Here is a 16,186-nt window from a genome sequence, read left to right as displayed (position 1 = left end):
ACAATTGTCTCTCATCCTGTAGGCTCTCTTCACTCAGTTAATTGGTTCCTTTGCTGTGCAGAATCCTTTTAAATTGATTTGACACCATTTGCCAATTCTTGTTATTTCTTACCAAGCTATTAGAGTTCTCAGAAAATCTTTGCTTCTACCTGGAACTCCAAGCATCCCTTACCCCATGGCTTCAAATTTTCACCTCTTACATGAAGGTCTTTGGTCTATTTTGAGTTTATTTTTATACAGGGTGGGAGATAGTTTTACTACTCCACAGTGAATATCCAATTTTCCCATTTGTGGAGGGGCTGTCTTTTCTCCAACTTACACTCTTGGTACAGTTGTCAAAGATTCTAAATCCCAACATTGACAGTCAGGATTAACCATTCTAACATCCCTTCATGGTAAGAGTCCTGAGGGAGTAGACAGGATGCACCATGACATAAAAAGGCTATGTGCACAGCAAACTTACAGTCAATGTCACACTAAAGCAGGAAAAGTTATAAAACCAGAATGAGACAAAGTTTCCGTTCTCCGTTCTTATACTGTCTTAACTACTCTAGTAGTAAGACAAGAGAAAAAGAGATACATGTAGGAAAGGAAGATGTCAAATGATCGATTTGTAGACAACATGATACTCAAAAGACCATTCTTTGGAATCACCATGGAAACACATTTCTGGGTGTATCTATGAGGTTGTTTCAAGAAAGGGTTAACTGAGTAGGGAAGACCCACCTTGAATATGGATGGTACCATCCCATAGGTTGGTGTTCAAGGATGAATAAAAAGGAGCAAGTCAGCTGAGTACCAGCATTCATCTCTCACTGCTTCTTAATTTTAGATGCAATGTGACTAGCTGTGATGCCTCACGCTCTTGTTTCCCTGCCTTCCCAGCTGTGACGGACTGTATCCTTGAACTCTGAGGCCAGATACACCCTTTCTTCAAGTTGCTTTTGTCAGGGACTTGACATCAACAACAGAAATAACCCATACAGATGCTGAACTTCATCACAATCCTCCACATATATTGGAACGGTCGTGTGATCTATTCCCTTAAGTCTGTTTATATGTTTTATTATATTTAATGATTTGGATTGAATCATTCTTGCATCCTTGAGATGAAACCAACCAGGCCATAGTGTATGATCTTCTTGATTGCTATTAAATCCAGTTTGCAAGGATTTTCTTGAGGATTTTTTCATCAGGACATTGGCCTGTAGTTTTCTTTTTGTTTGTTTGTCTTTATCTGACTCGGGTGTCAGGGTGGTGCTGGCTTCATAGCATGGGTTGGGTACTGTCCCTTCCTGTATTTTATGGGGAGGTCGAGGAGTATTGCTGTTAGCTCCCCTTGAAGAGCATGGTGGAATTCAGTAGCGAATCATTTCGGTCCTGGCCTTTTATTTCTTAGCAAACTCTCAGTCTCGTTTGCTATGGATCTGTTTAAATTGTTCATAGTGTCTTGATTTAATTTGGGTAGGTCATGTATGCCCAGAAATTTGTCCATTTCTTCTAGATTTACTAGTTTGTTTGGAATATAAGTTTCTAAAATATTCCCTAATGCTCTTCTGGATTTCACTGGAATCTCTTGTAACATTACCTCTGTCTATTTTTATGAATTTGGATATTTTCTATTTATTTTTGTTAGATTTGATAATTACTTGGTAACCATATTTATGTTGTCAAAAAACAACTATTTATTGTTATTTTAGTCTCTATTTTATTAATTTTTGTTTTAATCGTCATTATTTCTTGTTGTCTACTGCTTTGGGGTTTGGCTTGTGATTGTTTTTCTAAGATCTCTAGATGCATCATTAAGTTATTTTCTTGTGATCTCTCTGATTTTCGTAATGTAAGCACTGTTAACTCTAAACTGTCTTCTCGGAATTGCCTTAGGTGTATCCCTGAAGTTCTGGCAAGTTGTGTTTTCATTTTAATTTGATTCTAGGAATTTAAAACAATTTCTTGTTAATATTTTTAATGATACATTCCATTCCAGAGTGTATTCTTCAGTCTCCAAACATTTGTGTTGTTACTGTGGGCTGAGAAGAATGTGTACTCCATATCTGCTTGATGGAATATTCTGTAGATGTCTATCAAGCCGATTTCATCTATGGCATAGTTTGGGTGATCGATCTATAGATGAAAACGGAGTATTGCATCAGGACTCATCTGACGTTATGCTGAACGTGTTATGCTGGATTGTGTTGGAGACCCCCAAATGTTGGAGATGCCAGACCTTTGAGATATCTGCTAGAGAGAAAGCTGCAGACAGGGAGTGGAGCAAGCCCAAGAGACAGAAGTGTGTTGCAGTGTGCAAAGCTGGATGGGAGAGCCATTTGAGCCCTCTGGCAGCAGACATGGGTTAGACGATCTGAAGTTTTCCCTGCTGGGTTTCAGGCTTGCTTTGGTCCAGCATTTCCTTGCTATACCTCTGTTCTTCCCTCTTGGAAGGATAATGTGCAATCTGTGCCACTGTGTGTCAGAAGAACATAATTTGATTTTGATTTTACACAGGATGACAATTAAGAGATTGTCTTAAGACTTTGGATTTTTTAAGCTATGTTGAGATGATGAAAGACTATGGGGACGTTTGAAGTTGAATAAAATGTATTTTGCATTATAATAGGTCCAGGGAGTGAAATGTGGTACCTTGAATGAGAATGGCTCCTATAGGTTCATATAGTTGAAAACTTGTTCCCTGTTGGTGGCACTGTTTGGGAGGGATTAGGAGGTGTGGCCTTGTTGGAGGAGGTGTGTCACTCAGGGTGGTCTCGAGAGCCCTTGCCATTCCTGGTCACCCCTCTCTCTGCCTCCTACTTTCGGGTATGGATGTAAACTCCTGACTACTGCTCTAGCACCATGCCTGCCTGCTGCCATCCTTTCTGCCACGGTGGTCATGGACTCTGACCTTTGGAGACTGTGACCCCCAATAAACTCTTCTTCTATAAGTAGCCTTGGTTATGGTGTCTCTTCATAACAATAGAAAAGTAACTATAAAAAAAGTAAATATAAAAAGGGGAAATATAAAACAAAAACCAGGTAAGAAAAACTCAAAACACTTCTAAAAGTATGCACGGATAAATGTACAAAGGGGGAATTCCAAATGGCATGTTGCGTGCCATGCTGAGTTGAACGTGTGATGAGCCTGGTGTTTGTCAGAGCTACCCTAACATCAGAAGCTCCCTTCTTTGTATACTGGTTAGCCCCCCTTGGTTGTGGAGTTGGTGTGCCAAACCGGTTCTTCCACCCTTCCAAGACTCCCCAGTTTGTACCCTCCGGGCATGGGTACAAACTGTCTCCTAAGTCCATTGAGAGCGGAGGCAGCAGCCCCATGGGAAGACCATATGGTTTTTCCCACATGGGGAAGCCCGTCTGCACACTTTCAAAGCCCTCTAAGTATTCCTTACCCCATCGGGGAGATGCAGCCATAGATACAGAGTGCTCTGCTGGGGTCTCAGAATCATTTCATGACAGCAGTGAACCTCACAGCATATAGCTGGCTCCAGAGGCTGGTCTGTTCTGCCAACCCCTGGCTCAGGGCTATCATGCTCTGGAATTATTCTCGGCTACCAAGAGAGGAGACATCTTCCCTATGCACTTGACTGCCTGAGCCACGGCCACAGCTGCTTGCACTGTCCAGCCTCTTGCCAGCTGCCCTTCCCACTCTCCACTACTGGGAGGACTGTCCAGGGCTGTCTTCTCACCCTGCAGCGGTGGCAGTTTGAACCAGCGCCCCCAGACTTGGGACTGCTCCCTGTTCTCAAGCCTCAAGGGTACTCGTCCTTAAACTCTAGGTTACCTTTCAAGCAAGACGGCATCCAGCCACAGTTCTCTGAGCCAGGGCGGCTTCCGTGATGGCTGACTCCTTCCACAAGAGAAGTCGCTGCTTCAGCCAGACCTACGATGGGATGGATCTGAGGCTCGTGAAGGCTGTGGACTGGTCTTGTGGGTAGGACTGCCCTATGAGTAGGGCTACCATGATGGTCTAGAGTAGTCTTTCTATCCAGGCCAACTGCTGGCTCACTCCTTGCCCGAGCCATAGAGCTGGAACAGTGTTCAGCTTGGCTTTCTTCTCTTCAGGAACCCATCTTCCATTTCTCTGTGTTTTCCCACTGCCTTATCCCTCCTTTTGCAGATTTCCAAAGCCCTTCCTTCCTCGTTTCTTTCTTTGAGATGGAATCTACTTTTAATTTTTCTCTTGTCCTGGCGTCTCTCTTTTGCCGGGCCACACAGAGGTAGGTTCTGGCTGCCATCTTACCCGGAAGTTCTTTTCTCTGATTGTTTAGTATAGACAGTGATAATTAGTTATATACTTCCTTTTTTTCTGTGTTCAAAGTTATTGCATATGTTTTTATTTTCATTTGGTTCTAGAGAATTTAAAAAGGTCTCTATTGATTACTTCAATGGCTCATTGATTGTTCAAAGGTGTGTGCTTGCTCTCACATTGCTGTTTAGTTTCTCCAATGACTCTTGCCATTGATTTCTAGCTTTATTGTATTATGATTTCATAAGATAGGAATGCGTGTCCTTCTTGTGGGTTTCTGTGCTCTTGGCAGAGTGCCTGATGCTTGGCAGTTGCTTTGTAAAGGTTTATTGTTGAGGAATATTATTTTAAGATGTGTTATATTTGTTCACACTGTGGAACATTTGTTGAATGATGCAAAGATGTGTTGTATTCTTTTATATTGCATTTGTTTAACTCTGTGAAGCTGTGTTACTTTGCCTGTCTAATAAAGAGCTGAATGGCCAATAGCCAGGCAGGAGAAAGGCTAGGTGGGGCTGGCAGGAGAGAGAATAAATAGGAGGAGAAAGCTGGGAAGAGAAGATAATTTAAGAAAAGCTGGCTAGAAACAAGCCAAGCTAAGGCAGGGCATGTATAAGTAACAATAAGTCTCCATGTACTTATTTGGAAGCTGGGTGGCAGGCCCCCTAAGAGTAAAAAAGTAGAACAACCAACTACAGTTTGTTGAATGGAAGATAGAGACAAAGATCTTTCCTGAGACATCTTTGAAGTCAGTGTCACTTATGTTGGCTGGGCAGGGGTGCTGTTGGCCCTTTACCCTACATTTAAAAAAGGGCATGATGTACCATCTCTTCTTACAGAAGAACCCCCTACCCACTAGGGTGCAGGGCTTATCTACAGGAGAATGATCTGGGACAAAGGCCCTGCAAACATTTCCTACTTTTCTTCTCCCTTTCTTACTCTCTGTAGCTCAGCTCATCCCTAAACTGAGTTTTGGCTGATATGGAAGTGTGAGGATTGAGCTAACAAAATCTTTGGGGAGTCTGTTTGGGACCAGACCGCCCATTCACGCATGGCTCAGCTTCTCTTCACTTTCCTGAGGGCATTTTTGGAGCCAACTAGAAGATCATGGAAGCCAGGTAAAACCTAGCAACTCTCTCTGCCTCTTGAGAGTACTGTGTGGGTGGGATGCCTAGGGTAGTGGTGGTAATGTAGTGATGGGGTTTTGAAGAAAAAAAATGCTTCAATGGCATGTTTAAACATGATGAGGAAGACTCTTCTGGACCATCACAATAGGTAAAGGGCCCATGGCAATGGGGTTCGGAAGCAAGGAGCTAGTCAACTAGGAAGTACAGTCAAGGAGCGGGGCGGGATCAGTAAGTGGAAGCCTCAGGGTGAGGGGATTGGCTTAACCCAGTAACTCAGTTACCCTGTTATCGCTGAGACTAAGCCCCTGGCCAAAAGCAACCCGTGGGAGGATGGGTTTGTTTGCCATGGTTTGAGAGGGCGCCATAGTCTATCATTGTGGGAAGGCATGGCAGACTGTGGCTGGACGCCTCCGATCTGGGCAGGTCAGGAGGCAGAGAACAGGCAGGGCTCCCTGGGCTCTCTCCCGTCTCCTTTTTTGTGCAGCCCAAGCTTCGGCTCACAAAATGATGTCACCAACTTAGGGTGGGGGCTCCCTCCTCATTTAAACCACTCGGGAGACACTCTTGTAAGACACCTCTAATGATAAGCCTCACTACATGTTTCTTAAGTCAATCAAGTTGACAAAACTAGCCATCATATCCATCATATCCACCTAACAGCATTTTTGATGAAGCCAAGTCAGGTGATCAGATGTCACTCAGAGGATAGCGGAGGGTTGAACAGAGTGGAGACGGAGCGATTCTTTATTTTCCCATCTATCTGTCTGTCTGTCTGTGTCTGTCTATCTATCTACCTATCTATCTATCTATCTATCTATCTATCTATCTATCTATCTATCTACTTATGTGTGCCTCTGTGTGTGTGTATGTGTTGGGGGAAAGGTCATACACATGCTGCAGCATGCATGCCCCTGTGTTTGTGTGTATGTGTGTGTGTGTGTGTGTGTGTAGGTCACAGGACAATTTGAAGGGGTCAGTTCTCTTCTTCCATCATGTTCCAGGGATTGAACTGAGGCTGTCAGGCATGGCAGCAAGCCCCTTTACATCCTGCCGGCCTGAGGATGAGCACATTCTTGATAAGGTGACTTAACAAGAGTTCTTTGTTAAAAGCAGATTTTATGAGACATGCTCAGAAGTTTCAGGAGGCTGACCTGAGTTTGGTCAAGCGAAGAATCTTTGTTCAGGGCCTGTAGGAGGCCAGAAGTGAGGCGAGGAGGTACACAGAGGTCAGATGGTGTGAGGCCATAGGAGGGCAGTAGGTGTGGGGACCTGTGACACTGTGCATGAGAGACGTGGCAGGAGAGAGATCACGATGGACACTGTCACAGGCAGGCCTGGGGCAATAAAGACACATCCCTGGAGCAAAGCTCTGGTCAGGAGCTCTCCCACATCCCCAGCCCAGATGACTCCCTCCTCCCAGACCTGGGAAGGACTTGGTTTCATTTATGATGATGACACTCTGCGGTGTCTCCCAGGTGTGCTCACTCACAGTGACACTCAGCACATTCATCCCTTCGTGCTGGCAGCGTTCAGGAGAGAACATCTCTCTTCACTCTTGTGTGGAGCTGGATGATTTCTGAGTACAGGAAACTGTAGGGCTCCCTGAAGTTTCCTGAACAAATACAGTCTTTATACCCAAATCACACAGGGAATAGCGGTTGGTAACCTCACAACCAGCCAGAAAGCCAGGGCAAAATGGCTGCTCTGAAGGCCTCTTTGATGTTTCGTTGGCTCCACCTTGTGGCAAAAATACAGTAAGTTATTTTGAGAAAAAAAAAAAAACATTTCATTCAGCAATGCAAATGGAAATCTCTATCTAAAAAGCCATTTCGGCATAAGCAATTAAAACCAACAAAATAGAGTGATGTATTTATCAAGATCCTGATTTCAAAGCCCTCTGGAGTCTGATACTGATCCTTCACATATATGTATGTGATACCTGTTTGTCTCTCCATTATTTACATACTTAACAATTATCTGTCTGTCATAACAGATCTATCTATCTATCTATCTATCTATCTATCTATCTATCTATCTATCATCTATCTATAACCTATCTGTCTATCTGTCTGTCTATCATTATCTATCATCTCTACTTTATAACATGCACAGATGGAATCGGTCTCTAACAGCCCTTTGCTTTTATGTTTGTTCCCGCTGGCTGAGGCCTGGTGGCTGTGGTAGACTGAGTAACAGCTTGCTGAAGACCACCACACCCTAATCTTCAGAATCCTCACTCACTGTGTTACTTTTCAGGGCAAAAGGGACATTGAAGAAATGGTGTTAAGGCAGGTCCAGTCCCCTCCTACCAGACTGAGCCAAGTGTCCCTGCATAAACCCCAGGTTTCAAACAGCCAACTCATGCAATGAGCACAGGACCTGGTACCACTGCCTAGTTGCCTCCTAAACAGATCAAGCCAATCAACTGTCTCACCTATTCAGAAGGCCTGATCCAGCTGGGGGCCCCTCAGCCTTTGGTTCATAGTTCATGTGTTTCCATTCGTTTGGCTATTTTTTTTTCAATAATTGAGTAAAACCGAAATTTATTATAAGCCACAGTTGTCCTAGGGACCTCCATGCTATATATATAGCCTCCATGGTTCTATGGGCTGTGGTCTGATTGTTCTTTATTTTATATCTAGAATCCACTTATGAGTGAGTACATACCATGACTGTCTTTCTGGGTTTTGGTTACCTCACTCAGGATGATTTTTTTCTAGTTCCATCCATTTGCCTGCAAATTTCATGCTTTGTCTACCAGGTTGATCTCAGTCCTCGGGGGAGGCTTTGCCCTGGAGGAGGTGGGAATGGGGGGTGGGCTGAGGTAAGGGAGGGGTGGGAGGGGGAGAACAGGGGAACCCGTGGCTGATATGTAGAACTGAATGGTATTGTAAAATAAAATAAAAGGGAAAAAATGAAAAAAAAAAAAGAAAAGAAATGGTGTTAAGGATCTTGAGATGGGGAGAGACTCCTTGAATGTCCAGGTGGACCCAGTGTCATTACAAAGGTCCTTTTGAGGGAGGCAGAGGTCTGAGTGGGAAGCGATGTGACATTAGAAGCAAGGGTGTGATGTGTGTGATTGGAGGCCAGTCTATGTTGGCCCACTGGTCTTGGGGGTGGAGCCTGTCCGGTGTGTTGTCAACCTCCTGGGTCATATCACTAAGGAAGACTGCCTCTCCTCTCCTAGGAGCTATCAACTACCTCAGTGTGTGGTGGAGTTTTACGTCCATCATCTACTCTCTATATTATGATTTTCTCTGGTTGGATTTGCACAGGTCTTGTGCATGTTGTCATAATTGTTGTGAGTTTGTTATGGCATATTCTTCAGAGAAGACTTCTTGGACATGGGTTTAAGACAACAGAAATCTTTATTAGCTGACTGGCGACTACACTGGGTGTTCAGGGCCCCAGTATAGCACTGAGCCTTTCTCAGGATGGGCTTTCAGGTACAAAAACTATGTCCTGGGTTGGCATGCTCAGTTAACAAGAGCAGTCAGCCAGAAGCAGAACTACAGAAACTAAAAGTAAGGTTAGTACGTTTAGAGACTTTCCCAGAACTATGGACTTGGATGGATTAGGTCTTTGTTTTCAGTTTTGGCAGGTGGTGCTGTCTGTGTGCTGAGTTTCACAGCCTGAGTGGCGTTTCCAGCATGGAGCCAGTTGTGCTGAGGTCTAGGGCCCCTGTTACAAGCTCATATGTGTATCTGCCCTGTTGTTTCCTGGATGCTATTAGGCACCTTAGCTCCTACACCTGCTCCACCCCCTCATTTATCACTTATTTTATGGCACCATTTTGGCTGGGGTTCTGGGCTCCGGCCTCTGTTGTGTTTCTCAGGCGGATCTTCTCCGAGTGGGACAGGATTTCCAAGGGCCCCCGTGAGGTGGCCTGTGAGTGACTGTCCTCTCCTCGTGAAATGCAGGGCTTGCTTGTTCGGGAATGTGCTGAGAGTGACTGAGAGTGGAATTCCTTTCATCTGAGACCACCGTGTTTCCTCTGGAATGTGCTGGGACTGACTCACTTGGCTCAGAAGATAACAAGAGGGATGGAAAAATACTTCGGAGGCCCAGCTTCAAACGCAATGTTGTTTTTCAGTTTGTCCACAACCTCTCAGAACCTCCGAGGCTGGGGATGGTCAGTAGGTGGAATAAAGATAATAATGAAAACCCCCTTATCAAAGGATTCCTATTTCTAGTTCTGGATGTGATCATGAGGAGGCAGCTTCCAGGGCCTTGAAGGCAAGAGGAGTGTGACCCTCCTCTGAGGTGACACAGCCAGGTGTTCTGTTTTGTGATGTTGTCATCATGCAGGTAAATTCCTGTGACTTCTAGTTATGCTTAGAGGGATTGTATCTTTTTGTTGCATCTGTTTTTTACGTTGATCACTACCCCTCTTGCTGGGGCCACAAATCTCCTTGTTAGGTTTAAGTCTTTCTAGCATGTTCTGCACATTTCAGCACGGTCCCCTTTCCTCCCAGCCGTCTGTGGTTTTTGAACCTGGAGGTTTAATCTTGGAGAATATTTTCTTTCTTTCATGAGAACATGCCGCGTCACCTGCCACTGATGGCTGGAGCTATGGTGCTCTTCTTTGTCCTCATACTTGCTGCAGGAAGTCCCAGACTCACAGCACTGTGGGTCAGAACACATTTCCGACTGGCAGATCCTGTAGCTTAGCGTGTCAGGGACCAGAGGAGGGAAGATCTCTCTCCACTGGTGTCAGTGGGTGACGCTGCTGTGACTTGGGGCTCTTCTTCCCTCTTTCAAGGACCCCTGGGCCCTGTGTGCTGGGAGCGATTTGCCACTCTGACCCTTTCTATCTAGTGACCCAAAGGGGAGGACACTGACCCATTATTTGTTCCCTGATTGGGGAATTGTGGATTGTTGTTCTTAGTTGCTGGCAGACCATTGGTCCAAGACCCACCCTGGGCTGTGATGAGGCTGACCCAGTCTTTCTTGGTTTTCATGGAGGACTTTTCTCTTGACAAACACTGTGGTTTGCATGTGATGTGAGTGACCCGCAGGCTGAAAACACTTTGGTGTAATTGCTACCCCAAGGCATTATGGAGCAGAGAACTTCAGGCCCCTGTGGTGTTTAGAGGTGAGACCATGGAAGTGGTTGGGATTAGGTGAGGTGATTGGGGCTGATCTCGTGACTGTGGGAGGGGCTTTAAAGAGAGGAGGTGCAAGCTCCAGGATGTGTACACACACACACACACACACACACACACACACACACACACACACACACACACACGCTTTCAAGAGAAGGCTGTATGAGGTGAGGCCTTTAGGCCTTATACTTTCAGAACTGTGAACCCAAACAGGCTTTCCCCCTAAAGTTAGCCTCAGGCATGTCGTTATAGTGATGAAAATAACTTGTGTAATACATTTTAAACTTATGGAAAAATAGTACCAAACACCCCTGCATATATCATTTGCCCAGATTTACCAATTGCTTGACTTTTTTTTTTGCTTTGTTCTACTGTCTATATCTACCTATTGTATCTCTACCATCTATTTATTTACCTACTATTATATGCATATCACATACATATATCATTATTTATCTGCATATGTGTGTGCCTCTGTGTGTCCCTTGCTGAGAGCCATTCCCGGTGGGGAACAGGTTCCTACAGATCTGCAGAGGAAGTAAGAAGTTGCCTGGGATGGGGTGGGGCGGGGTGGTGGTGGAGAATGAGCCAGGCCATGGCGATGGTAAGAATCTTGCAGCCTGACTGACTAGCAGCCGGAGCGCTTCTTTATTTATACAGAATTTAATAAGCAGGGATAAATTCATGATATTCCAACATAGATCATATCATTTTTGTTTGGGACATATGTTTCACTTCCTCTTGCTTAGCTTTTAGTCATCATTAATAAACAGTGACAGAACAGAGTTATCATTTCCAATCATTTTCCCTCAAGTTTTGACATCATTAATAAACAGAGTTATCATCTTTAGTCATAAACCCTATAACCCAATTTTTAAGAACCTAGAAGCATATGACAACCTGTTCTCAGGCTGATAGCTCTGGTTGCTTCAAGGATGCTAGACCAAAACAAAATCTTCAAGCCAGCTCAGGCTTATTGCCATGTTCCAAGCAGTGTATTATTAACTCTTAGTGGTCAGAGTGCCCAAGAACAATCCCCAGGCCAAAGCTGCTGCAGTTATTATTCAAATTCTGGCATAATACAATATTTATATTTTATATCTTTATAGAATTGGTCTAGATGTCTATTCCTGGCATTCCATTGTTCCTTGGCCACATGACACCACAGTGACTCTGCATGTACTAACTTCTAAGAGAGGGAGGTCCTGACTTCTCATTCTTTCATCATCTTTCCACTCCATACTTTGCTCATCAATATATCTCTGTGTAGGGCAGAGTTGTATGCCACATAATTGTCTGAGTGTACAGTGGGAAGAGGCTTGTGCTCTGAACTGTGGCCAACTTCTCTAGCCCACCGAATCTTGTTGACCTTTTAAAGTTTACTTTGTTTTGAATATCTTGTTCCTGTATAAGTAGAGGGACAGATGTTTCAAGACTATCTCATAGCCTCATGAAGAGACCTCTGACTTCTTTATGTGTGTCACAACCTCCAAGGCATAAGGAAAACCTTCAAATAGATAAGGATATCTTCCTCAAATCGAGAGGGGTAGTATATTCAGGACTGTCCTGGGGAAGCTTAGAAACAGGATTCCTGGGAGAAGGCATAAATGATTCATAAAATTTTTCTGTCAATCCAATATCCCTAAATTGTACAAATATCAAAAGTCCCCCAAGTATGTAACAGGTGGAGGTGAAAACCAAAGGTGGCATGGCAGCCATCCTGTGGCTCAGCTCTGCTGGATCTTTGTCAAGCAGCTGTGCTGGCTTATGACTCCTGTTGTTCCCATCAGATAAGGCTTTGGCAGCCCCTGTTTCTTAACACCTGAGAACTGGTTGCAGACATTAGGCTGTTTACCCCTAAAATAGTTGAAGGTATATTAAAGAAAATAGTTGAAGGTGTATTAAAGACTAGTATAAATACTTAACACTGATATACTGTTACCATCTAACCCATAGTTTATATATTAAATTCACTAGTTTCTTTTATGGCTGTGGGAACATTCCCTGGTAAAGGGCCCAGTGCAGGCAATGGAATGTATTTAGATGTTATGTCTTTCAGTCTTCTTTAAGCCACAGAGGTTTCTCAGCTTATATTGTCTTTCACGACCATGACATTTTAAAAGAACACAGAGTATGGTTGGTGCAATGCCTTCAATTTGGTTTTCTTTGCTCTTTGCCCGAGATTGAGATATGATTTTGAGCGGTGTGCCCTTTGTAGGACATTGCTTTAAGGAGGCATGTGACATTGATTTGTTTCATTTCTCATGATGCTAGTTTTGATCAACTAGGCAGGGCAGGGACTGCCAGTTTCTCCATTACCAAGTTATTTCCCCCTTTGCAATTAATCAGTCATTCGTTGGGAAATATTTTGACACCACACGCTTTTCCTCATCAAGCTTCCACCTACCAGTTTTAACCTTTGTAACAGGGCCCCCAAGACCTTAGCACAACTGACTCCAGGGTGGAAGTACCATTCAGGATGTAAAGCCCAGCATGTAGACAGTACCATTTGCCAAAACTAAAACGAAGACCGAATCCATCAACGTGCATATAGTTCTGGGAAAGTCTCTAAGTGTACTGACCTTGCTTTTTGACTTCTGTGGTTCTGCTTCTGGCTAACTTTTCCTGTTAACTAAGTATGTCAAGCCAGGACATGGTTTTTGTGCTTAAAAGCTCACTGTGAGAAAGGCTGGGTTACTCTGCGGTCCTGAACACCCAGCGTAGTCACGGGCAGGATAATAAAGACTTTGTACGGTCTTAAACCCAGGTCCGAGTGGTCTTCTCTGGTGGATGCCTCACAACAGCCTTCATCAGCATTTCTTGTCTGAATCAACCGCTGTCATGATTGTTACAGTTAGTGTTGCAAGTCTTTAGCGAGGTCTTCTTCCTTGCTGGTTGCCATTTCATGATTAGAAGGAGCCTTCCTTCCAGCCCTTATGCAGATAAGGACACATGGAGTCTCACTTTACTCATGCCTTAGAATGCATTACCATTATTATTTATTTTGATGCTCCCTTTGGCCCTGGTTTTTACAAGGATCTGTCCCTTCAAACCACCTCCTCTGCTCTCCTGTCATGTCCTCATCATTCACGGAGAACAAAAGAATATTCTAGCATCTTCTTACAGGTGTTCTGTTGTCTGCCCGGGAAAGAACTGTTTCTTGAGGACCCATGGTCTCTTTCATGGAGAAACTGAGAGCTGAGCATTGATTGCTAGGGAAGTAACCATATTTCCTGGTCCTTGAGGCAGGCAGAACTCTCCTGTGTATAGACAGAGTCCAGTAAACAGACTCACCCAAGGATATTCTCATTCTCCAGGAAAATATTTAATTGCCTTTTTTAGTTTGTTATTCACTATGAAAGAGGGCCATGAGTCTCTAAAGCCATATTTTGACATGTAGATTTTTAAATCCATTACAGGTGTAAATAGTTTCTATCAGGCTAAAAAGAAAAGTAATGAAAATGGACACAAATCTCAAAACAAAAACCAAATTTAGAAATTCCCAGTTTTCTTGCCCTGTGCAGTGTTAACCAGTTTGTGCTTCTTTGAACAAGCTTTTTTATTTATTTATTTATTTATTTATTTATTTATTTATTTATTTATTTTTTAAAAATCTGGATGGTTCTTTCATTCATTAAGCAAATCATAAAAAATTAGGTACATGCCAGGTGGTGGTGGTGGTGCACACCTTTGACACCAGCATTCCGGAGGCACAGGCAGGCTGATCTTTGTGAGTTCAAGGCCAGCCTGGTCTACAGAGCTAGTTTTAGGTCAGTCAGGGCTACACAGGGAAACTGTGTCTTGAAAAATAAAAAACAACAACAATAATCAGCCAACAAACAAATTAGGTATATAAGAGGGGTTGTCACCACCTTGGGGCTGCCCGGGGTGGAGAACCATGCTCTCACCTTGGTCCAAGCCACCATCCTCTGGTGATTTTGCTCTCCAGGCCCACCTGAGGCCCCTGGACCTGTCCTAGCCATCCTGTAGCCTGGCCCTGCCCTGTTGCGGTCATGGGCTGCTTCTGAGGCAGTAAGGCCAAGCACCAGTGCAATGAGAAGGGCCTTCGAGAGGTCAAGGAAAGATAGAGAAGCAGCTGCAGAAGGACAAGCAGGGTTACCTGTCACCGCCTGCTGCTGGGTGCAGGAGATTCACGATTGTGAAGCAGATGAGTATCCTGCATGCTAATGGGTTTAATGGAGATACAGAGAAGGCCACCAAAGTGCAGTGCTGTGGATATTGTTCTATATAAATAAAACACTGATGGCCAGTGACCAGGCAGGAAGTAGGTGGCCAGGCAGGAAGTAGGTGGGACAAGGAGAGAGGAGAATTCTGGGAAACAGAAGGCTGAGGGGAGAGACACTGCAGCCACCGCCATGACCAGCAGCATGTAGAGACTCTGGTAAGCCACCAGCCACGTGGCAAGGTATAGATTTATAAAAATGGGTTAATTTAAGATAAAAGAACAGTTAGCAAGAAGCCTGCCACGGCCATACAGTTTATAAGTGATATAAGAGTCTGAGTGATTATTTTATAAATGGATTGTGGGACTGCGGGGCTTGGGGAACCTGGAGAGAAGCCCTCCAGCAACAGTGCAGGTCATCAAAAACAACCTGAAGGAGGCCTCTGAAACCATTGTTGCCTCCATGAGCAGTCCGGTGCCCCCTTCAAAGCTGGCCAAACCTGAGAACCAGTGGGCACCCACTGAGCTGAATGTGTAGAACTCTGACTTCCCACGTGAACTCTACCAGCATGCCAAGGCCCTGTGGGAGGTGGAGGGAGTGCCTGCCTCCTGATCGAGCCCAGTGCTTCCCGGACAGGGTCAATGTGATCCAGCAGCCTGACTATGTGCCAAGTGACCAGGGCTGCTTCTCTGCCGAATGCTGACCTCTGGAATCTTTGAGACCAAGTTCCAGGTGGACAAAGTCAACTCCCACTTGTTGGAAGTGGGCAGCACCATGAACGCTGCAGTGATGTGACTGCCGACATCTTGGACCGCGAGGGAGGATAACACAGACCATACGCCCGCAGGAGGCTCTGAACCTCTTCAAGAGCATCACAGATGGCTGCACACTGCCTCTTCCATCCTCTTCCTCAATAAGCAAGACCTGCTTGCTGAGAAAGTCCTCACTGGGAAATCCAAGATCGAGGACTACTTTGAGTTCGCCCTCCACACTCTTGTTGAGGATGTGACTCCCCAACCTGGAGAGGACCTACGGCCTCCTTGGGTTAGCAGCTACTTCATCCGGGATGAGTTTCTGAGAATTAGCCTTGCTAGTGGAGATGGGCACTACTACTGTGACCCTTACTTTACCTGTGCCCTGGACACTGAGGACATCTTCAGTGACTGCCATGACATCATCCAGTTCATGCATCTCTGCCAATAGGAGCTGCTCTAAGAAGGGAACACACAAATTTAATTCAGCCTTAAGCACAATTAATTAAGAACGAAATGTAATTGTACAACCAGTTCACCATTCACCATAGGGCACGATTAATGATGCAACCTTTTCTTTTTCCAAAGTGACTCTGATCTGCGCCCCTTCCCTTTAGCCTGCTTAGATGTCCCAAATTTAGTAAGTCTAAGACCTACAGAAGAAAAAGAAATAGGTCACAAAAGTGCCTTCTCACTTTCAGTAAATAAAATAAAAGCAGCAACAAACAGTAATAAAGAAATAAATGAAATACATATTGTG

The 16,186-nt window shown here is 44.4% G+C and overlaps 1 pseudogene; it reads left to right on the top strand.

Annotated features, from left to right (window-relative positions):
* The first annotated feature begins 3,845 nt into the window (after positions 1–3,845).
* Positions 3,846–15,889, top strand: LOC114684421 (annotated as a pseudogene).
* Positions 15,890–16,186: the final 297 nt, after the last annotated feature.

The sequence above is a fragment of the Peromyscus leucopus genome, chromosome 15, assembly GCF_004664715.2.
Source record: "Peromyscus leucopus breed LL Stock chromosome 15, UCI_PerLeu_2.1, whole genome shotgun sequence".
NCBI classification, from domain to species: domain Eukaryota; kingdom Metazoa; phylum Chordata; class Mammalia; order Rodentia; family Cricetidae; genus Peromyscus; species Peromyscus leucopus.
Note: the sequence above shows the minus strand (reverse complement) of the source record. Positions and strands in the feature narration are given on the sequence as shown.